A 23,394-nucleotide genomic window follows, 5' to 3' on the forward strand; every position below is an offset into this window, starting at 1 on the left:
TGATTGTGTTCCTAGCTCCAAGAGTGCAGTAGTATCTAACAAGTCACAACAATACACACAATCTAAAAGGAAAATAATGGAATTAAGAAATATATAATTATTAGGATGAGCAATGTCGGAATGGCATTGACTAAAATACAGTATATACATATAAAAGAGCCATGATGTCTGAGGTGCTGAGTGCAGTGGAACTCCGATTTCTCATTGCAGAATTTCTGCATCTTATCGGGGTAAGAAGCTGAAATGTTAAATGAACTTATATATTTATAAGGTTCTTTATTATTTGTCATGTAATAGATGGATCCCATGGCCTTTCTCATTTGACTTTGCTGTTGGTGCAGCACCCTATAAGGTGCAGGGTTGAGTAACCGGGTGGTAGCCAGCTAGTGATGGCTATTTAACAGTCTGATGGCCTTGAGATAGAAGCTGTTTTTCAGTCTCTCGGTCCCAGCTTTGATGCACCTGTACTGACCTCGCCTTCTGGATGATAGAGGGGTGAACAGGCCGTGGCTCGGGTGGTTGATGTCCTTGATGATCTTTTTGGCCTTCCTGTGACATCGGGTGCTGTAGGTGTCCTGGAGGGCAGGCAGTGTGCCCCCGGTGATACGTTGGGCAGACCGCACCACCCTCTGGAGAGCCCTGTGGTTGCGGGTGGTGCAGTTGCAGTACCAGGCGGTGATACAGCCCGACTGGATGCTTTCAATTGTGCATCGGTAAAAGTTTGTGAGGGTCTTAAGGGCCAAGCCAAATTTCTTCAGCCTCCTGAGGTTGAAGAGGTGCTGTTGCGCCTTCTTCACCACACTGTCTGTGTGAGTGGACCATTTCAGATTGTCAGTGATGTGTAAGCTTTTCACCTTCTCCACTGCGGTCCCGTCGATGTGGATAGGGGCGTACTCCCTCTGCTGTCTCCTGAAGTCAACGATCAGCTCCTTGGTTTTGTTGACGTTGAGGGAGAGGTTATTTTCCTGGCACCACTCCACCAGGGCCCTCACCTCCTCCCTGTAGGCTGTCTCGTCATTGTTGGTAATCAGGCCTACTACTGTTGTGTCGTCTGCAAACTTGATGATTGAGTTGGAGACGTGAGTGGCCACGCAGTCATGGGCGAATAGGGAGTACAGGAGGGGGCTGAGCACGCACCCTTGTGGGGCCCCTGTGTTGAGGATCAGAGTAGTGGTGTTGTTTCCTACCTTCACCACCTGGTGGCGGCCCGTCAGGAAGTCCAGGATCCAGTTGCACAGGGCGGGGTCATAGTCAATGAACAGCATTTTTACATAGGTATTCCTCTTGTCCAGATGGGATAGGGCAGTGTGCAGTGCGATGGCGATTGCATCGTCGGTGGATCTATTGGGGCGGTATGGAAATTGAAGTGGGTCTAGGGTGTCAGGTAAGGTGGAGGTGATATGATCCTTAACTAGCCTCTCAAAGCACTTCATGATGACAGAAGTGAGTACTACGGGGCAATAGTCATTTAGTTCAGTTAGCTTTGCTTTCTTGGGTACAGGAACAATGGTGGACATCTTGAAGCAAGTGGGGACAGCAAACTGGGATAGGGAGAGATTGAATATGTTCGTAAACACTCCAGCCAGCTGGTCTGCACATGCTCTGAGGACGCGGCTAGGGATGCCGTCTGGGCCGGCAGCCTTGTGAGGGTTAAATGTCTTACTCACTTCGGCCACGGAGAACGAGAGCCCACAGTCCTTGGGAGCGGGCTGCGTTGGTGGCACTGTGTTATCCTCAAAGCGGGCGAAGAAGGTGTTTAGCTTGTCTGGGAGCAAGACGTCGGTGTCCGCGATGTGGCTGGTTTTCCCTTTGTAGTCCGTGATTGTATGTAGACTCTGCCACATACGTCTCGTGTCTGAGCCGTTGAATTGCGACTCCACTTTGTATCTGTACTGACGTTTTGCCTGTTTGATTGCCTTACGGAGGGAATAACTACACTGTTTGTATTCAACCATATTCCCAGTCACCTTGCCGTGGTTAAATGCAGTGGTTCGCGCTTTCAGTTTGGCGCGAATGCTGGCATCTAGCCACGTTATTTATTTTAATTTTTCTCCACGGTTTTTGGTTTGGGTAGTTTTTAATAGTCACAGTGGGAACAACATCCCCTATACACTTCCTGATTAACTCAGTCACTGTGTCCGTGTATACATCAATGTTATTCTCAGAGTCAATCCGGAACATATCCCAGTCCACGTCATCAAAACAATCTTGAAGCATGGATTCCGATTGGTCAGACCAGCGTTGAATAGACCTTAGCACAGGTACTTCCTGTTTGAGTTTCTGCCTATAGGAAGGGAGGAGCAGGATGGAGTCGTGATCTGATTTGCCGAAGGGAGGGCGGGGGAGGGCCTTGTAGCCATCCTGGAAAGGGGAGTAACAATGGTTGAGAGTTTTTGATGCGCGAGTACTAGAGGCAATGTGTTGATAGAACTTCGGTAGCGTTTTCCTCAAATTTGCTCTGTTAAAATCCCCAGCTACAATAAATGTTGCCTCGGGATATGTGGTTTCCAGTTTGCGCAAAGTCCAGTGTAGTTCCTTGAGGGCCATTGTGGTATCGGCTTGAGGGGGAATATACACGGCTGTGACTATAACCGAAGAGAATTCTCTTGGGGGTTAATACGGTCGGCATTTGATTGTGTGGTATTCTACTGTAGGTCGGGTGAAAAAAAGGACTTGAGTTCCTGTACGTTATCACAATCACACCATGAGTAGTTAATCATAAAACATACACCATCGCCTTTCTTCTTCCCGTTCTTTATTCCTGTCTGCACGATGTACTGAGAACCCAGCTGGCTGTATGGATGGGGACAGAATATCCGGAGAGAGACATGATTCCGTGAAACAGAGAATGTTACAGTCCCTGATGTCTCTCTGGAAGGAGATCCTCCCCCTGAGCTCGTCTACTTTATTGTCCAGGGACTGAACATTAGCGAGTAATACAGTGCATCCAGAAAGTATTCAGACCCCTTGACTTTTTCCACATTTTGTTACATTACAGCCTCATTCTAAAATGTATAAAATATTTTTTTTGCCTCATCAATCTACGCACAATACCCCATAATGACAAAGCGGAAACAGGTTTTTCATAATTTTAGCAAATGTATTAAAAATAAAACAAAAAATATTTACATAACTATTCAGACCCTTTGCTATGAGACTCGAAATTGAGCTCAGGTGCATCCTGTTTCCATTGATCATCATTGAGATGTTTCTACAACCTGATTGGAGTCTAGCTGTGGTAAATTCAATTGATTGTACATGCTTTGGAAAGGCACACACCTTTCTTTATAAGGTCCCACAGTTGACAGTGATTGTCAGAGCAAAAACCAAGCAATGAGGTCGAAGGAATTGTCCTTAAAGCTCAGAGACAGGATTGTGTCGATGCACAGATCTGGGGAAGGGTACCAAAAAATTTCAGCAGCATTGAAGGTCCCCAAGAATACAGTGGCCTCCATCATTCTTAAATGGAAGAAGTTTGGAACCACCAAGACTCTTCCTAGATCTGGCCGCCCGGCCAAACTGAGCAATCGGGGGAGAAGGGCCTTGGTCAGGGAGGTGACCAAGAACCAGATGGTCACTCTGACAGAGCTCCAGAGTTCCTCTGTGGAGATGGGAGAACCTTCCAGGACAACCATCTCTGCAGCACTCCACCAATCATGCCTTTATGGTAGAGTGGCCAGACGGAAGCCACTTCTCAGTAAAAGGCACATGACAGCCCGCTTAGAGTTTGCCAAAAGGCACCTAAAGACTCTCAGACCATGAGAAACAAGATTCTCTGGTCTGATGAAACCAAGATTGAACTCTTTGGCCTGAATGCCAAGCGTCATGTCTGGAGGAAACCTGGCACCATTCCTACGGTGAAGCATGGTGGTGGCAGCATCATGCTGTGGGGATGTTTTTCAGTGGCAGGGAGACTAGTCAGGATCGAGGGAAAGATGAATGGTGCAAAGTATAGAGAGATCCTTGATGAAAACCTGCTCCAGAGCGCTCAGGACCTCAGACTGGGGCGAAGGTTCACCTTCCAACAGGACAACGACCCTAAGCACACAGCCAAGACAACGCAGGTGTGGTTTGGGGACAAGTCTCTGAATGTCCTTGAGTGGCCCAGCCAGAGCCCGGACTTGAACCCGATCGAACATCTCTGGAGAGACCTGAAAATAGCTGTGCAGCGACGCTCCCCTTCCAACCTGACAGAGCTTGATAGGATATGCAGAGAAGAATGGGAGAAACTCCCCAAATACAGGTGTACCAAGCTTGTAGTGTCATACCTAAGAAGACTTGAGGCTGTAATCACTGCTAAAGGTGATTCAACAAAGTCCTGAGTAAAGGGTCTGAATACTTATGTAAATGTAATATTTCAGCTTTTAGTTTTATTTATTAATTTGCAAAAATTTATAAAAACCAGTTTTTTCTTTGTCATTTATGGGGTATTGTGTGTAGATTGATGAGGGGAAAAAACAATTTCATCCATTTTAGAATAATGCTGTAACATAACAAGATGTGGAAATATTCAAGGGGTCTGAATACTTTCCGAATGCACTGTATACTCGGAAACGGTGGATGGTGTGTATGCCTCCTGAGTCGGACTAGAAGTCCACTCCGAATACCTATTCTCCGCCGGCGGCGTCTTGGAGCAGCCTGTAGGATAAGTTAAATTGCCCTGGGGGGTATGAACAAAGGATCCAATTTGGGAAAGTCGTATTTCTGGTCGTAATGTTGGTGAATTACCGCCGCTCTGATATCCAAAAGTTATTTCCGGCTGTCTGTAATAGCATAAAAAACGTTCTGTATATATATATATATATATATATATATATATATATAAGCCATTGAAACAAATGTAGGAATTTGGGTAAAATGTTCACGAGAGAGGTAAGCTGCCCCACCTTTTGAAAATCTGACTTTATTTCGTCTAATAAAAAGTATGAGCTGGTGCACACCCAAGACATTTGATAGTTAATATTTATTCCTAAATATTTAAAACCAGAATGGCTAATATACTATATATACAAAAGTATGTGGACACACCTTCAAATTAGTGGATTCACCCATTGCTGACAGGTGTATAAAATCAAGCACACAGCCATGCAATCTCCATAGACAAACCTTGGCAGTAGAATGGGCCATACTGAAGTGCTCAGTGACTTTCAACGTGGCACCGTCATTCGTCAAATTTCTGCCCTGCCCCGGTCAACTGTAAGTGCTGTTATTGAAGTGAAGGGGACATTTCTAGTAGCAACAACAACTCAGCCGTGAAGTGTTAGGCCACAGAAGCTCACAGAACTGAACCGCAGAGTGCTGAAAAAATCGTCTGTCCTCAGTTGCAACACTCAATACCGAGTTCCAAACTGCCTCTGGAAGCAACGTCAGCACAAGAACTGTTCATCGGGAGCTTCATAAAATGGGTTTCCATGGCCGAGCAGCTGCACACAAGCCTAAGATCACCATGTACAATGCCAACCGTCGGCTGGCGTGGTGTAAAGCTCACCGCCATTGGACTCCGGAGCAGTGGGAATGTGTTCTCTGGAATGATGAATCACGCTTCACCAACTGGCAGTCCGACGAACAAATCTGGGTTTGGCGGGTGCCAGGAGAACGCTACTGTACCTGCCTCAATGCATAGTGCCAACTGTAAAGTTTGGTGGAGGAGGAATAATGGTCTGGGGCTGTTTTTCATGGTTCGGGCTAAGCCCCTTAGTTCCAGTGAAGGGAAATATTAATGCTACAGCATACAATGACATTCTAGACTATTCTGTGCTTCCAACTTTGTGGCAATAGTTTGGGGAAGGCCCTTTCATGTTTCAGCATGACAATGCCTCCATGCGAGGTCCATACAGAAATGGTTTGTCAAGACCAGTGTGGAAGAACTTGACTGGCCTGCACAGAGCCCTGACCTCAACCCCATCGAACAACTTTGGTATGAATTGGAACGCCGACTGCGAGCCAGGCCTAATCACCCAACGTCAGTGCCCAACCTTACTAACGTTCTGTGGCTGAAGTCCCCGCAGCAATCTTCCAACATCTAGTGGAAAGCCTTCACAGAAGAGTGGAGGCTGTTATAGCAGCAAAAGGGGGAACAACTCCATAATAATGCCCGTGGTTTTGGAATGAGATGTGTCCACATACTTTTTGTCATGTAGTGTATCTGGATGTTACTTCCCACCATTGACCTTGCATCCTCCTGCATTGTAAATTCCATGGCATAGATGAGGCACAAGGTTGATAGCGAAGCGTTGCCAAATCACCTACAGTATTGTAAATGCACAGTAAAAGTGTTGAATCTGCTTGTAAAGGTTGAGCCATGGTTGAAAGAGTGTTGTACAGTGCCTTAAAATGTAATCATTAATACTACTCTACTGCTCTTTTTATACCTGTCTGGAGGTGTGTACAGAACCATATGCATACAGGACCTAGTGAAAGCAAAGTCAAATGAGAAAGGAACATGGGATCCATCTATTACATGCCAAATAATAAAGAACGTTACAAATATATACGTTCATATAAGATGTCAGCTTTCTTATCCCGAGACATCATAGCTCTTTTTTATGGTTTGTTGTCTTGTAGATCAATCATTAATTTACAGAGAACAAATTATAAGATAAGATAGACTTTATTAGTCCACTTGAGATGGAAATGCATCTTCTGCTTTTATCCAACCCCCTAGAAGTAGGGGTGCTGCACCCTCTGAAAAATCGGAATAAAAACAAAATATTAATTTATTTTTAATATATATATATATATATATATATATATATATATATATATATATATATATATATATATATATATATACGTTACCGGTGAAAAGCTTTAGAACACCTACTCATTCAAGAGTTTTTCTTTATTTTTACTATTTTCTACATTTTTTACATGCATTTTCTATTATTATTTTTTTCCCATCATCTTTAAAATGCAAGAGAAAGGCCACAGTATAATATTGCAGTTTAGGAGCAAATTAGATTTTAGCCACTAGATGGCAGCAGGGTATATGCAAAGTTTCCGATTTGATCCAGTGAAGCATTGCAATACTGGACTATTTTGTATGAAGTATGCCCAAATGTGCCGAATTGGTCAATTGATACATTTTCAAGTACATAACTATAGAGAACATACAAAAATTATATGGTAATACAAAATGTAAGTTTACACACTCCCAGGAATGTCATACATGATGGATCAAATCAAATCAAATCATATTTTATTTGCCACATGCGCCGAATACAACAGGTGTAATAGCTACTGTAAATTGGACAGTGCAGTTAGATTAATAATCATCTAAGCTTTCTGCCCATATAAGACATGTCTACGTCCTGGAAAGTTTGCTGTTACTTACAACAGTCATGCTAATCACATTAGCGCACGTTAGCTCAACCGTCCCGTATACAGGACACCGATCCCGTAGAGGTTAAAGTGATGGCTTAAGATAAATGTACTGTAAACCTAATTGAATGAAAACTCTATGAGAAAATCTGTTGGCCAGCAAGTGGGAGGGTATTCACTGGTTAAATTACATTTATTCAGAGCGCGCAGGGGAACCACGTCTGCAAAACCCTTTACGCACCTGCACAAGGTAAGTCTGAATACCAACTACTGAGAAGTGCGTAGGAAAGGTGTGCGTAAGAAAGGCGTATTTTCCTACGTGGGAAACGGGGTCATGGCGAACCACTAGATTGCATACGTTCAGCTTTTTTTGGTGGACATCAAATCAAATTTGCTGTGTCGATTCAGTCGTTTCTAGTATAATTCTGGAGTGGGATTCACAGAGTATTGATGATCTATTCCAAGAACAGAATGTGTTAATTTGAGTAGTTCCGATTTCCATTTCTGATAAGAGAAGGAAGTTAGTAATGCCTTAGTCATTAATATAGGTTTGGGAGTGTCAGGTCTCGGCTTGAAACTCTTCAGAGGAATACAATCATTACACAAAGATGTATTTCTGAGGAATTGTGCCTCATCTGCATTGTTCCCACCTCTGGGGAGTAGAAGTGTGGTGATCACATCCTGTAGGTCTGGTGATCTGATTGGAAGTGAACTTTTACAGGATTCTATTGGTCAACAACTCATAGTTTGAATACCAACAGGTCAAATGGTTACAAAAGGGTCTCAGATCTCTTCTTGATGCTGTCCTGAGGTTCTCTCTCTCTCTCTCTCTCTCTCTAAATGATAATTAATTTAAACTTATGCTTCTGCGATGTATAATGGAATTAATTAATTTAACAATGTTATTAAATGCCTTCGATTTAACTTTCAGACCAATTTTTGCTAGTCAACTATAACTCATAGCCTAATACTTTCTTGCACATAGTTAATTACCTTATGGAATGTACTAGACTTTGTTAATATACAAATGGCATGGGTCTGATTATGGGTCTTGGTGAGGAATATTATTATTAATATTGTTACAACCTTACAAACAAACTATTACTTCCTTGATAAGATGTTGAGGGACATGCTAGCTTCACAAACATGACTGTGCACGAATACATTTATTTTCTCATCAATCGAATACCAAGCACCTGTGTTTTTAGAGCTTGTGTTCACCTAATGCCTCTCTTTCTTTGGAAAATCTTTTAAATCTTACTGGAAACTTGAATGCTCTAGGTGAGAGTGTGGAGACGAGTCATTTTGAAACGCTTGTGCTTTCTGCTAACACAAGCATATGTCATAGGAGGGTTGTTCCAGGAATAGAGTACATTTTGCGTCCCTTTGATATTTTAAGAAGAAATTGTGCACTCATATTGAATTTTAAAAGCCTGTTAGATTAAATATAGTGCCCTTTAATATAGATCACAAGGAAAATTATACAAATCAGATTTTTTTATATGAATAAAGACAACATTTCTCCACATTTTCAACATCATTGTTCCTCATTTTAAGGTCAACCCTGTAACGTGAACTGAACTCTTGTTTTATTATGGTGAAACTATTCCGTTAAAATATATATATTTTAATACCAAATGTAGACACTTAAATGTGATCTAATAGTGATTCTACTGTCTTGATCTGATAACAACAGTTGTTGATATAGTGTATTGTAAACTGTGCCAACAGGTTTCTTTACAGGACATGACAGGTGATACGTTGTGTTGAAATCATCTGGGAGCGTGTTGGCACAAGTTGGATGGGTTCTCCTGAGTGGCGCAGTGGTCTAAGGCACTGCATCGCAGTGCTAACTGTGCCACTAGAGATCCTGGTTCGAATCCAGGCTCTGTCGCAGCCGGCCGCGACCGGGAGACTCATGGGCGGCGCACAATTGGCCCAGCGTCGTCCAGGGTAGGGGAGGGAATGGCCGGCAGGGATGTAGCTCAGTTGATAGAGCATAGCGTTTGCAACGCCAGGGTTGTGGGTTTGATTCCCACGGGGGGCCAGTATAAAAAAAAAATGTATGCACTAACTGTAAGTCGCTCTGGATAAGAGAGTCTGCTAAATGACTAAAATGTAAATATATAGAGTACCAGTCAAAAGTTTGGACACACCTACTCATTCAAGGGTTTTTCTTTATTTTTACTATTTCCTGCATTGTAGAATAATAGTGAAGACATCAAAACTATGAAATAACACATGGAATCATGTAGTAACCAAAAAAGTTTTAAACAAATCTAAATATATTTTATATTTGAGATTCTTCAAAGTAGCCACCCTTTGCCTTGATGACAGCTTTGCACACTCTTGGCATGTTGTGTTATTTGTTCACTCAGGTTCCCTTTATCTAATATTAGGTTTTGGTTGGAGATCTGATAACATTCAGTATCAAAAATAGAGAAAAGTAGAGAAAATTATAAAAGGGGCAAACACTTTTTCACGGCACTGTAGAATGTTCCTAGGACTAATGGAAAACTGGACACTCAAACATTATTACATTTTACATTTTTACATTTTAGTCATTTAGCAGACGCTCTTAACCAGAGCGACTTACAGGAGCAATTAGGGTTAAGTGCCTTGCTCAAGGGCACATTAACGTCATTTAGCAGACGCTCTTAGCCAGAGCGACTCACAAATTGGAACGTTCACCCTATAGCCAGTGGGATAACCACTTTACAATTTGGGGGGGTTAGAAGGATTACTTTATCCTATCCCAGGTATTCCTTAAAGAGGTGGGGTTTCAAATGTCTCCGGAAGGTGGTGAGTGACTCCGCTGTCCTGGCGTCGTGAGGGAGCTTGTTCCACCATTGGGGTGCCAGAGCAGCGAACAGTTTTGACTGGGCTGAGCGGGGAGCTATGCTTCCGCAGAGGAAGGGAGCCAGCAGGCCAGAGGTGGATGAACGCAATGCCCTCGTTTGGGTGTAGGGACTGATCAGAGCCTGAAGGTACAGAGGTGCCGTTCCCCTCACTGCTCCATAGGCAAGCACCATGGTCTTGTAGCGGATGCGAGCTTCAACTGGAAGCCAGTGGAGTGTGCGGAGGAGGGGGGTGACGTGAGAGAACTTGGGAAGGTTGAACACCAGACGGGCTGCAGCATTCTGGATGAGTTGTAGGGGTTTAATGGCACAGGCAGGGAGGCCAGCCAACAGCGAGTTGCAGTAGTCCAGACGGGAGATGACAAGTGCCTGGATTAGGACCTGTGTCGCTTCCTGTGTAAGGCAGGGTCGTACTCTCCGAATGTTGTAGAGCATGAACCTGCAGGAGCGGGTCACCGCCTTGATGTTGGCGGAGAACGACAGGGTGTTGTCCAGGGTCACGCCTAGGCTCTTCGCACTCTGGGAGGAGGACACAGCGGAGTTGTCAACCGTGATGGCGAGATCATGGAACGGGCAGTCCTTCCCCGGGAGGAAGAGCAGCTCCGTCTTGCCAGGGTTCAGCTTGAGGTGGTGATCCGTCATCCATACTGAAATGTCTGCCAGACATGCAGAGATGCGATTCGCCACCTGGTTATCAGAAGGGGGAAAGGAGAAGATTAGTTGTGTATCGTCAGCGTAGCAATGATATGAAAGGCCATGTGAGGATATGACAGAGCCAAGTGACTTGGTGTATAGGGAGAAAAGGAGAGGGCCTAGAACTGAGCCCTGGGGGACACCAGTGGTGAGAGCACGTGGTGCGGAGACAGCTTCTCGCCACGCCACTTGGTAGGAGCGACCGGTCAGGTAGGACGCAATCCAGGAGTGAGCCGCGCCGGAGATGCCCAGCTCGGAGAGGGTGGAGAGGAGGATCTGATGGTTCACAGTATCAAAGGCAGCAGACAGGTCTAGAAGGACAAGAGCAGAGGAGAGAGAGTTAGCTTTAGCAGTGCGGAGAGTCTCCGTGACACAGAGAAGAGCAGTCTCAGTTGAATGATCAGTCCTGAAACCTGATTGGTTTGGATCAAGAAGGTCATTCTGAGAGAGATAGCAAGAGAGTTGGCTAAAGACGGCACGCTCAATAGTTTTGGAAAGAAAAGAAAGAAGGGATACTGGTCTGTAGTTGTTGACATCAGTGGGGTCGAGTGTTGGTTTTTTGAGAAGGGGAGCAACTCTCGCTCTCTTGAAGACGGAAGGGACATGGCCAGCGGTCAAGGATGAGTTGATCAGCGAGGTGAGGTAGGAGAGAAGGTCACCGGGAGATGGTCTGGAGAAGGGAGGAGGGGATGGGGTCAAGCGGGCAGGTTGTTGGGCGGCCTGCAGTCACAAGTCGCAGGATTTTATCTGGAGAGAGAGGGGAGAAAGAAGTCAAAGCATAGGGTAGGGCAGTGTGAGCAGGACCAGCAGTGTCATTAGACTTAACAAACGAGGATCGGATGTCGTCAACCTTCTTTTCAAAGTGGTTGACGAAGTCATCCACAGAGAGAGAGGAGGGGGGAGGAGGATTCAGGAGGGAGGAAAATGTGGCAAAGAGCTTCCTAGGGTTAGAGACAGATGCTTGGAATTTAGAGTGGTAGAAGGTGGCCTTAGCAGCAGAAACAGATGAAGAAAATGTAGAGAGGAGGGAGTGAAAAGAAGCCAGGTCGGCAGGGAGTTTAGTTTTCTTCCATTTCCGCTCCGCTGCCCGGAGCTCTGTTCTGTGAGCTCGCAATGAGTCATCAAGCCACGGAGCTGGAGGGGAGGGCCGAGCCAGCCGGGAGGATAGGGGACACAGAGAGTCAAAGGATGCAGAAAGGGAGGAGAGGAGGGTTGAGGAGGCAGAATCAGGAGATTGGAGGGAGAAGGATTGAGCAGAGGGAAGAGATGATAGGATGGAAGAGGAGAGAGTAGTGGGAGAGAGAGAGCGAAGGTTGCGGCGGCGGAACATTACAAAATTGTTCTCTCTCCCTATAATTGTTAGCTGGGTAAGCCCCCATTTACACCTTGCATAAACATACAACATGTGAAAGGAACATGTGGTGCGTGGATCACGGCCACAATTGACCAAATCTGGTCAAAACGAAAACACGCATTTGTTATTGGACAAATTCTGCTTGGTTCGTATACGACCCTAGTGTTGTCAGACAGGCCTAGAAACAGAAAGGACTCATTATGATCTGAAGAGACATATTTTAATACCAAATGTAGACACTTAAATGTGATCTAATAGTGATTCTACTGTCTTGATCTGATAACAACAGTTGTTGATATAGTGTATTGTAAACTGTGCCAACAGGTTTCTTTACAGGACATGACAGGTGATACGTTGTGTTGAAATCATCTGGGAGCGTGTTGGCACAAGTTGGATGGGTTCCAGAAAACAGGTGAAATCAGGTTAGTCTCCCAGAGGGACCTGAGGAAGTCAGGGAGGATAGGAAAAGTCTGAGGATGTATCCCAAATGGCACCCTATCCCCTATATAGTGCAATACTTTTGACACTCGCCAGCAATTGAATCAGACCTGGCTTCAAATACTAATTGAAATCACTTGAGGTACTTTAGCTGTGCTTGATTGAGTTTGCCAGTTGAAATGGAACCAATAGAAAAGTCCCAAAAGTGAAAACCTCGCCCACCTGGCGAGCAAACACTCAAAGTATTTCAATGATTTCAAATAGTATTTGAACCCAGGTCTGAACTGGATGGCTCTCATTGTTTTAGTCTGGTTTCGTCAATTCACATAGCATAGAAACCATGGATGGAAGTTCCACTAGCTTAGACAGACACTACCTAGGAATACATGTTCCAGGTCAACTACATTGCAGTCACATGCCAGATCTCATAGTGCCTGGAAAGCTAATATGATACAGCTATGATATAGCTCATATGATACAGCTACGATATAGCTCATATGATACAGCTATGATATAGCTCATATGATACAGCTATAATATAGCTAATATGATTCAGCTATGATATAGCTCATATGATACAGCTATGATACAGCTCATATGATACAGCTATTATATAGCTCATATGATACAGCTATGATATAGCTCATATGATACAGCTACGATATAGCTCATATGATACAGCTATGATATAGCTCATATAATACAGCTATGTATTTAGCTCATATGATGCAGCTATGATATAGCTCATATGATACAGCTATGGTATAGCTCATATAATACAGCTATATATTTAGCTCATATGATACAGCTATGATATAGCTCATATAATACAGCTATGTATTTAGCTCATATGATACAGCTATGATATAGCTCATATAATACAGCTATGTATTTAGCTCATATGATACAGCTCATATAATACAGCTATGTATTTATCTCATATGATATTAGCCACTATCAGTATCGGCCGTCAGTAGGCCTAATAACCACACATATTCAACTGCCTATTTACTGTTAGTTACCTTCAGGTGGTATAGCTTACATTATCAATCCATTTAATTACATTGTTTTGTTTACCTTCAGTTGCTTCCTCTGTAAACACAGTCACAATCATGTGTTGTTGCTGAGTATCATTAGTAACAATGGTTAGTGCAGGCAACAGACGAGGGTATAGCCTATTATTGTACACTATTATCTCTATTACAATTCTATGTACAAACATTTTCCAACATTACCATGGTTTGAAGAACTGAATGTGGCAATTTTCTGAATTAATCAAACCAGCATTTTCTATCTTTCGTAAAGGTTCTCCAAACAGTTATTTCAATTGTTTTGCCTAAAATGACTTTCCCAAATCTAACTGCCTGTAGCTCAGGAACTGAAGCAATGATATGCATATTATTGATACCATTTGAAAGGAAACACTTTGAAGATTGTGAAAATGTAAGTTCATGTAGGAGAATATAACACATTAGATCTGGTAAAAGATAATACAAACAAAAAAACATTCGTTTTCTATTAATATTTTTTTCTCCATCATCTTTGAAATGCAAGAGAAAGGCCACAATATAATATAGCAGTTTAGGCGCAATTAAAATTTCAGCCACTAGATGGCAGCAGGGTGTATGCAAAGTTTCAGATTGATCCAGTGATGCATTGCAATACTTAGACTATTTTATATAAAGTATGACCAAATGTGCCGAATTGGTCAATTGATACATTTTCAAGTACATAACTATAGAGAACGTACAAAAATGATATGGTAATACAAAATGTAAGTTTACACACTCCCTGGAATGTCATACATGATGGATCATTAACTTATACACTAACTTTCACACATCTAGATGGCCGGGTGGGGTGGGTGTGGAGCCAGAGACAGCAGTAGGAACCCAGTTCCTACATTTGAATATAAAAATGTATTTTATCAAACAAAACTCTGCTACATTTTATCTCTGGGACCCTTAGGATGACAAATTAGAGCAAGATTACTGAACGTAAGTACATTATTTACCTTCAGAGGTGAATGTATCAAACCAGTTGCCGTGATAAGTTTTTTGTTGTTGTGCACTCTCCTCAAACAATAGCATGGTATTTTTTCACTGTAATAGCTACTGTAAATTGGAAAGTGCAGTTAGATTAATAATCATCTAAGCTTTCTGCCCATATAAGACATGTCTACGTCCTGGAAAGTTTGCTGTTAATTACAACAGTCATGCTAATCACATTAGCGCACGTTAGCTCAACCGTCCCGTATACGGGACACCGGTCCCGTAGAGGTTAAAGGGATTGCTTAAGATAAATGTACTGAAAACCTCATTGAATGAAAACTCTATGAGAAAATCAGTTGGCCAGCAAGTTGGAGGGTTTTCAGCGGTTAAATTACATTTAATCAGAGCGCGCAAGGGATTGCATACGTTCAGCTTTTTTTGGTGGACATCCAATCAAATTTGGTGTGTCGATTCAGTCGTTTCTTGTATAATTCTGGAGTGGGATTCACAGAGTATTGATGATCTATTCCAAGAACAGAATGTGTTAATTTGAGTAGTTCCGATTTCCTTCTTTTTTTGGTATGAAATTATTTGTCCTCTCAAAACAGCTTTCAATGTTTCCTGTAGAAAAGAGTGTGAGGTTGAATCTTATTTCTGTTAACAATTGTTTCAATGGAAGTGGATATGAAATTGCAAAACTCGCTATCTGATAAGAGAAGGAAGTTAATAATGCCTTAGTCATTAATATAGTTTTGGGAGTGTCAGGTCTAGGCTTGAAACTCTTCAGAGGAATACAATCATTACACAAACATGTATTTCTGAGGAATTGTGCCTCATCTGCATTGTTCGCACCTCTGGGGAGTAGAAGTGTGGTGATCACATCCTGTAGGTCTGGTGATCTGATTGGAAGTGAACTTTTACAGGATTCTATTGGTCAACAACTCATAGTTTGAATACCAACAGGTCAAATGGTTACAAAAGGGTCTCAGATCTCTTCTTAATGCTGCCTGAGGTTCTCTCTCTCTCTCTCTAAATGATAATTAATTTAAAATTATGCTTCTGCGATGTATAATGGAATTAGTTCATTTTACAATGTTATTAAATGCCTTCGATTTAACTTTCAGACCAATTTTTGCTAGTCAACTATAACTCATAGCCTAATACTTTCTTGCACATAGTTAATTACCTTATGGAATGTACTAGACTTTGTTAATATACAAATGACATGGGTCTGATTATGGGTCTTGGTGAGGAATATTATTATTAATATTGTTACAACCTTACAAACAAACTATTACTTCCTTGATAAGATGTTGAGGGACATGCTAGCTTCACAAACATGACTGTGCACGAATACATTTCTTTTCTCATCAATCAAATACCAAGCACCTGTTTTTTTGGAGCTTGGGATCACCTAATGCCTCTCTTTCTTTTTTTTTGTCATTTTGAAATGCTTGTGCTTTCTGCTAACACAAGCATACGTCGTAGGAGGGTTGTTCTAGGAATAAAGTACATTTTGCGTCCCTTTGATATTTTAAGAAGAAATTGTGCACTCATATTGAATTTTAATAGCCTGTTATATTAAATATAGTGCCCTTTAATATAGATCACAAGGACAATTCTACAAATCAGATTTTTAATGTGAATAAAGACAACATTTCTCCACATTTTCAACATCATTGTTCCTCATTTTAAGGTCAACCCTGTAACGTGAACTGAACTCTTGTTTTATTATGGTGAAACTATTCTGTTAATATATATATATACAGTACCTGTCAAAAGTTTGGACACACCTACTCATTCAAGGGTTTTTCTTTATTTTTACTATTTTCTACATTGTAGAATAATAGTGAAGACATCAAAACTATGAAATAACACATATGGAATCATGTAGTAACCAAAAAAGTGTTAAACAAATCAAAATATATTTTATATTTGAGATTCTTCAAAGTAGCCACCCTTTGCATTGATGACAGCTTTTCACACTCTTGGCATTCTCTCAACCAGCTTCATGAGGCAGTCACCTGGAATGCATTTCAATTTACAGGTGTGCCTTCTTAAAAGTTAATTTGTGGAATTTCTTTCCTTCTTAATGTGTTTGAGCCAATCAGTTGTGTTGTGACAAGGTAGGGGTGTATACAGAAGATAGCCCTATTTGGTAAAAGACCAAGTCCATATTATGGCAAGAACAGCTCAAATAAGCAAAGAGAAACGACAGTCCATCATTACTTTAAGACATGAAGGTCAGTCAATCCGGAAAATGTCAATAACTTTTAACGTTTCTTCAAGTGCAGTCGCAAAAATAATCAAGCGCTCTCATGAGAAACTGAAAGAAACTGGCTCTCATGAGGACCGCCACAGGAAAGGAAGACCCAGAGTTACCTCTGCTGCAGAGGATACGTTCATTAGAGTTAACTGCACCTCAGATTGCAGCCCAAATAAATGCTTCACAGAATTCAAGTAACAGACACATCTCAACATCAACTGTTCAGAGGAGACTTCGTGAATCAGGCCTTCATGGTTGAATTGCTGCAAATAAACCACTACTGAAGGACACCAATAAGAAGAAGAGACTTGCTTGGGCCAACTAACATGAGCAATGGACATTAGACCGGTGGAAATCTGTCCTTTGGTCTGATGAGTCCAAATGTAAGATTTTTGGTTCCAACCGCTGTGTCTTTGCGAGACGCAGAGTAGGTGAACGGATGATCTCCGCATGTGTGGTTCCCACCGTGAAGCATGGAGGAGGAGATGTTATGGTGTGGGGGTGCTTTGCTGGTGACACTCTCTGTGATTTATTTAGAATTCAAGGCACACTTAACCAGCAAGGCTAACACAGCATTATGCAGCGATATGCCACCCCATCTGGTTTGCGCTTAGTGGGACTATCATTTGTTTTTCAACAGGACAATGTCCCAAAACACACCTCCAGGCTGTGTAAGGGCTATTTGACCAAGGAGAGTGATGGAGTGCTGCATCAGATGACCTGGCCTCCACAATCCCCCCCAACTTCCTGTTGAATCTACAGACGTGTTGCTGTGCGTTTTTGCTGCCAACTTTACTTTATTTTGCTAGCTGACAACTTTATGTTTTTTTGTTTTGTTTTTAATTACCGTTTATATTTTTAGTTTTTCCATCGTAACTTTTTTCCCTCATTCAACTTTTTTCACTCCGGACGCTTTATCTGGACATGGTTCGTCAACACCGTCAACAACCGAAGCTAAGTAGCAACATTAACATGATGTCTTCTAATTGCAGTCGCTGTACTCATAATATACAGGAGAACGATCGCCTTACGGCGAAAATAGCTGTGCTACAAGCCCAGCTTCAGACGCAATCGTTAGGCAAGGGTAATTTCAGTGTAGGAAAGGAAGAAACAGCGTCTGTGCCACCAGTAAGTACAGATGGTAACGTTAGTATAAATCCCCCCGCACAGTCCCCGCAGCCGGACAACTTTCTCATGGCTTCTGGAGGGAAATGCTGTTGGAATACTCAACCGGTGTCGCTCATTCAACCGACAGAAACCTTCAACCGGTTTTCCCCATTATGTAGCGAGTCGGAGTCTGAGTCTTCTCTTGTCTCTACTCCTCCCGTTACGGGGTCTGAGACGCCGAAGCCTCCCACCATTAGCTCTGACAAATTGAAAACCCTAGTCATTGGCGACTCCATTACCCGCAGTATTAGACTTAAAACGAATCACCCAGCGATCATACACTGTTTACCAGGGGGCAGGGCTACCGACGTTAAGGCTAATCTAAAGTTGGTGCTGGCTAAAACTAAATCTGGCGAGTGTAGAGAGTATAGAGATATTGTTATCCACGTCGGCACCAACGATGTTAGGATGAAACAGTCAGAGGTCACCAAGTGCAACATAGCTTCAGCGTGTAAATTAGCTAGAAAGATGTGTCGGCATCGAGTAATTGTCTCTGGCCCCCTCCCAGTTAGGGGGAGTGACGAGCTCTACAGCAGAGTCTCAGCACTCAATCGCTGGTTGAAAACTGTTTTCTGCCCCTCCCAAAAGATAGAATTTGTGGATAATTGGCCCTCTTTCTGGGACTCACCCACAAACAGGACCAAGCCTGACCTGCTGAGGAGTGACGGACTCCCTCCTAGCTGGAGGGGTGCTCTCATCTTATCTACCAACATAGATGGGGCTCTAACCCCTCTAGACCCACAGTGAAATAGGGTGCAGGCCAGGCAGCAGGATGTTAGCCAACCTGCCAGCTTAGTGGAGTCTGCCAATAGCACAGTCAGTGTAGTCAGCTTAGCCATACCCATTGAGACTGTGTCTGTGCCTCGACCTAGGTTGGGCAGAACTAAACATGGCGGTGTTCACCTTAGCAATCTTATTAGGATAAAGACTTCCTCCATTCCTGCCATTATTGAAAGAGATCGTGATACCTCACATCTCAAAATAGGGTTACTTAATGTTAGATCCCTCACTTCAAAGGCAGTCATAGTCAATGAACTAATCACTGATCATAATCTTGATGTGATTGGCCTGACTGAAACATGGCTTAAGCCTGATGAATTTACTGTGTTAAATGAGGCCTCACCTCCTGGTTACACTAGTGACCATATCCCCCGTGCATCCCGCAAAGGCGGAGGTGTTGCTAATATTTACGATAGCAAATTTCAATTTACAAAAAAAAAAATGGCGTTTTCGTCTTTTGAGCTTCTAGTCATGAAATCTATGCAGCCTACTCAATCACTTTTTATAGCTACTGTTTACAGGCCTCCTGGGCCATATACAGCGTTCCTCTCTGAGTTTCCTGAATTCCTATCAAACCTTGTAGTTATAGCAGATCATATTCTAATTTTTGGTGATTTTAATATTCACATGGAGAAGTCCACAGACCCACTCCAAAAGTCTTTCGGAGCCATCATCGACTCAGTGGGTTTTGTCCAACATGTCTCTGGACCTACTCATTGCCACAGTCATACTCTGGACCTAGTTCTGTCCCATGGAATAAATGTTGTAGATCTTAATGTTTTTCCACATAATCCTGGACTATCGGACCACCATTTTATTACGTTTGCAATCGCAACAAATAATCTGCTCAGACCCCAACCAAGGAGCATCAAAAGTCGTGCTATAAATTCTCAGACAACACAAAAATTCCTTGATGCCCTTCCAGACTCCTTCTGCCTACCCAAGGACGTCAGAGGACAAAAATCAGTTAACCACTTAACTGAGGAACTCAATTTAACCTTGCGCAATACCCTAGATGCAGTTGCACCCTTAAAAACGAAAAACATTTGTCATAAGAAACTAGCTCCCTGGTATACAGAAAATACCCGAGCTTTGAAGCAAGCTACCAGGAAATTGGAACGGAAATGGCGCCACACCAAACTGGAAGTCTTCCGACTAGCTTGGAAAGACAGTACCGTGCAGTACCGAAGAGCCCTCACTGCTGCTCGATCATCCTACTTTTCCAACTTAATCGAGGAAAATAAGAACAATCCAAAATTTCTTTTTGATACTGTTGCAAAGCTAACTAAAAAGCAGCATTCCCCAAGAGAGGATGGCTTTCACTTCAGCAGTAATAAATTCATGAACTTCTTTGAGGAAAAGATCATGACCATTAGAAAGCAAATTACGGACTCCTCTTTGAATCTGCGTATTCCTCCAGGGCTTAGCTGTCCTGGATCTGCACAGCTCTGCGAGGGCCTGGGATCGGGAGAGACACTTAAGTGTTTTAGTACTATATCTCTAGACACAATGATGAAAATAATCATGGCCTCAAAACCTTCAAGCTGCATACTGGATCCCATTCCTACTAAACTGCTGAAGGAGCTGCTTCCTGTGCTTGGCCCTCCTATGTTGAACATAATAAACAGCTCTCTATCCACCGGATGTGTACCAAACTCACTAAAAGTGGCAGTGATAAAGCCTCTCTTGAAAAAGCCTAACCTTGACCCGGAAAATATAAAAAACTATCGGCCTATATCGAATCTTCCATTCCTCTCAAAAATTTTAGAAAAAGCTGTTGCGCAGCAACTCACTGCCTTTCTGAAGACAAACAATGTATACGAAATGCTTCAGTCTGGTTTTAGACCCCATCATAGCACTGAGACTGCACTTGTGAAGGTGGTAAATGACCTTTTAATGGCGTCAGACCGAGGCTCTGCATCTGTCCTCGTGCTACTAGACCTTAGTGCTGCCTTTGACACCATCGATCACCACATTCTTTTGGAGAGACTGGAAACCCAAATTGGTCTACACGGACAAGTTCTGGCCTGGTTTAGATCTTACCTGTCGGAAAGATATCAGTTTGTCTCTGTGAATGGTCTGTCCTCTGACAAATCAACTGTACATTTCGGTGTTCCTCAAGGTTCCGTTTTAGGACCACTATTGTTTTCACTATATATTTTACCTCTTGGGGATGTTATTCGAAAACATAATGTTAACTTTCACTGCTATGCGGATGACACACAGCTGTACATTTCAATGAAACATGGTGAAGCCCCCAAAATTGCCCTCGCTAGAAGCCTGTGTTTCAGACATAAGGAAGTGGATGGCTGAAAACTTTCTACTCTTAAACTCGGACAAAACAGAGATGCTTGTTCTAGGTCCCAAGAAACAAAGAGATCTTCTGTTAAATCTGACAATTCATCTTGATGGTTGTAAAGTCGTCTCAAATAAAACTGTGAAGGACCTCGGCGTTACTCTTGACCCTGATCTCTCTTTTGACGAACATATCAAGACTGTTTCAAGGACAGCTTTTTTCCATCTACGTAACATTGCAAAAATCAGAAATTTTCTGTCCAAAAATGATGCAGAAAAATTAATCCATGCATTTGTTACTTCTAGGTTAGACTACTGCAATGCTCTACTTTCCGGCTACCCGGATAAAGCACTAAATAAACTTCAGTTAGTGCTAAATACGGCTGCTAGAATCCTGACTAGAACCAAGAAATTTGATCATATTACTCCAGTGCTAGCTTCCCTACACTGGCTTCCTGTTAAGGCAAGGGCTGATTTCAAGGTTTTACTGTTAACCTATAAAGCGTTACATGGGCTTGCTCCTACCTATCTTTCCGAGTTGGTCCTGCCGTACATACCAATACGTACGCTACGGTCACAAGACGCAGGCCTCCTAATTGTCCCTAGAATTTCTAAGCAAACAGCGGGAGGCAGGGCTTTCTCCTATAGATCTCCATTTTTATGGAACAGTCTGCCTACCCATGTGAGAGACGCAGACTCGGTCTCAACCTTTAAGTCTTTACTGAAGACTTATCTCTTCAGTAGGTCATATGATTGAGTGTAGTCTGGCCCAGGAGTGTGAAGGTGAACGGAAAGGCTCTGGAGCAACGAACCGCCCTTGCTGTCTCTGCCAGGCCGGTTCCCCTCTCTCCACTGGGATTCTCTGCCTCTAACCCTGTTACAGGGGCTGAGTCACTGGCTTGCTGGTGCTCTTTCATGCCGTCCCTGGGGGGTGCGTCACTTGAGTGGGTTGAGTTACTGACGTGATCTTCCTGTCTGGGTTGGCGCCCCCCTTGGTTTGTGCTGTGGTGGAGACCTTTGTGGGCTATACTCGGCCTTGTCTCAGGATTGTAAGTTGGTGGTTGAGGATATCCCTCTAGTGGTGCGGGGGCTGTGCTTTGGCAGAGTGGGTGGGGTTATATCCTTCCTGTTTGGCCCTGTCCGGGGTTTCTTCGGATGGGGCCACAGTGTCTCCGGACCGCTCCTGTCTCAGCCTCCAGTATTTATGCTGCAGTAGTTTATGTGTCGGGGGGTTGGGGTCAGTTGGTTATACCTAGAGTACTTCTCCTGTCTTATCCAGTGTCCTGTGTGAATTTAAGTATGCTCTCTCTAATTCTCTCGTTCTCTCTTTCTCTCTGAGAACCTGAGCCCTGGGACCATACGTCGGGACTATCGGGCATGCTGACACCTTGCTGTCCCCAGTCCGCCTGGCTTTGCTGCTGTTCCAGTTTCAACTGTTCTGCCTGCGTCTACGAAACCCCTACCTGTCCCAGACCTGCTGTTTTCGACTCTTAATGATCGGATATGAATTGCCAACTGAGAGACCTGAGCCCTAGGACCATACGTCGGGACTGCCGGCCGTGGTGACTCCTTGCTGTCCCCAGTCCGCCTGGCCTTGCTGCTATTCCAGTTTCAACTGTTCTGCCTGCGGTTATGGAACCCCTACCTGTCCCAGACCTGCTGTTTTTAAACTCTTAATGATCGGCTATGAAAAGCCAACTGAGATTTATTCCTGATTATTATTTGACCATGCTTGTCACTTATGAACATTTTTGAACATCTTGGCATGGTTCTGTTATAATCTCCACCCGGCACAGCCAGAAGAGGACTGGCCACCCCTCATAGCCTGGTTCCTCTCTAGGTTTCTTCCTAGGTTTTGGCCTTTCTAGGGAGTTTTTCCTAGCCACCGTGCTTCTACACCTGCATTACTAGCTGTTTGGGGTTTTAGGCTGGGTTTCTGTACAGCACTTCGAGATATCAGCTGATGTATGAAGGGCTATATAAAATAAAATTGATTGATTGATTGATAATTGAGATGGTTTGGGATGAGTTCGACTGCAGACTGAAGAAATATCAGCCAACAAGTGCTCAGCATATGTGGGAACTCTTTCAAGACTGTTGGAAAAGCATTCCAGGTGAAGCTGGTTGAGAGAATGCCAAGATTGTGCAAAGCTGTCATCAAGGCAAAGGGTGGCTATTTGAAGAATCTCAAATATCAAATATATTTTGATTTGTTTAACACTTTTTTGGTTA

The sequence above is a fragment of the Coregonus clupeaformis genome, unplaced genomic scaffold (genome assembly GCF_020615455.1).
Source record: "Coregonus clupeaformis isolate EN_2021a unplaced genomic scaffold, ASM2061545v1 scaf0034, whole genome shotgun sequence".
In the NCBI taxonomy this organism is placed as follows: Eukaryota; Metazoa; Chordata; class Actinopteri; order Salmoniformes; family Salmonidae; genus Coregonus; species Coregonus clupeaformis.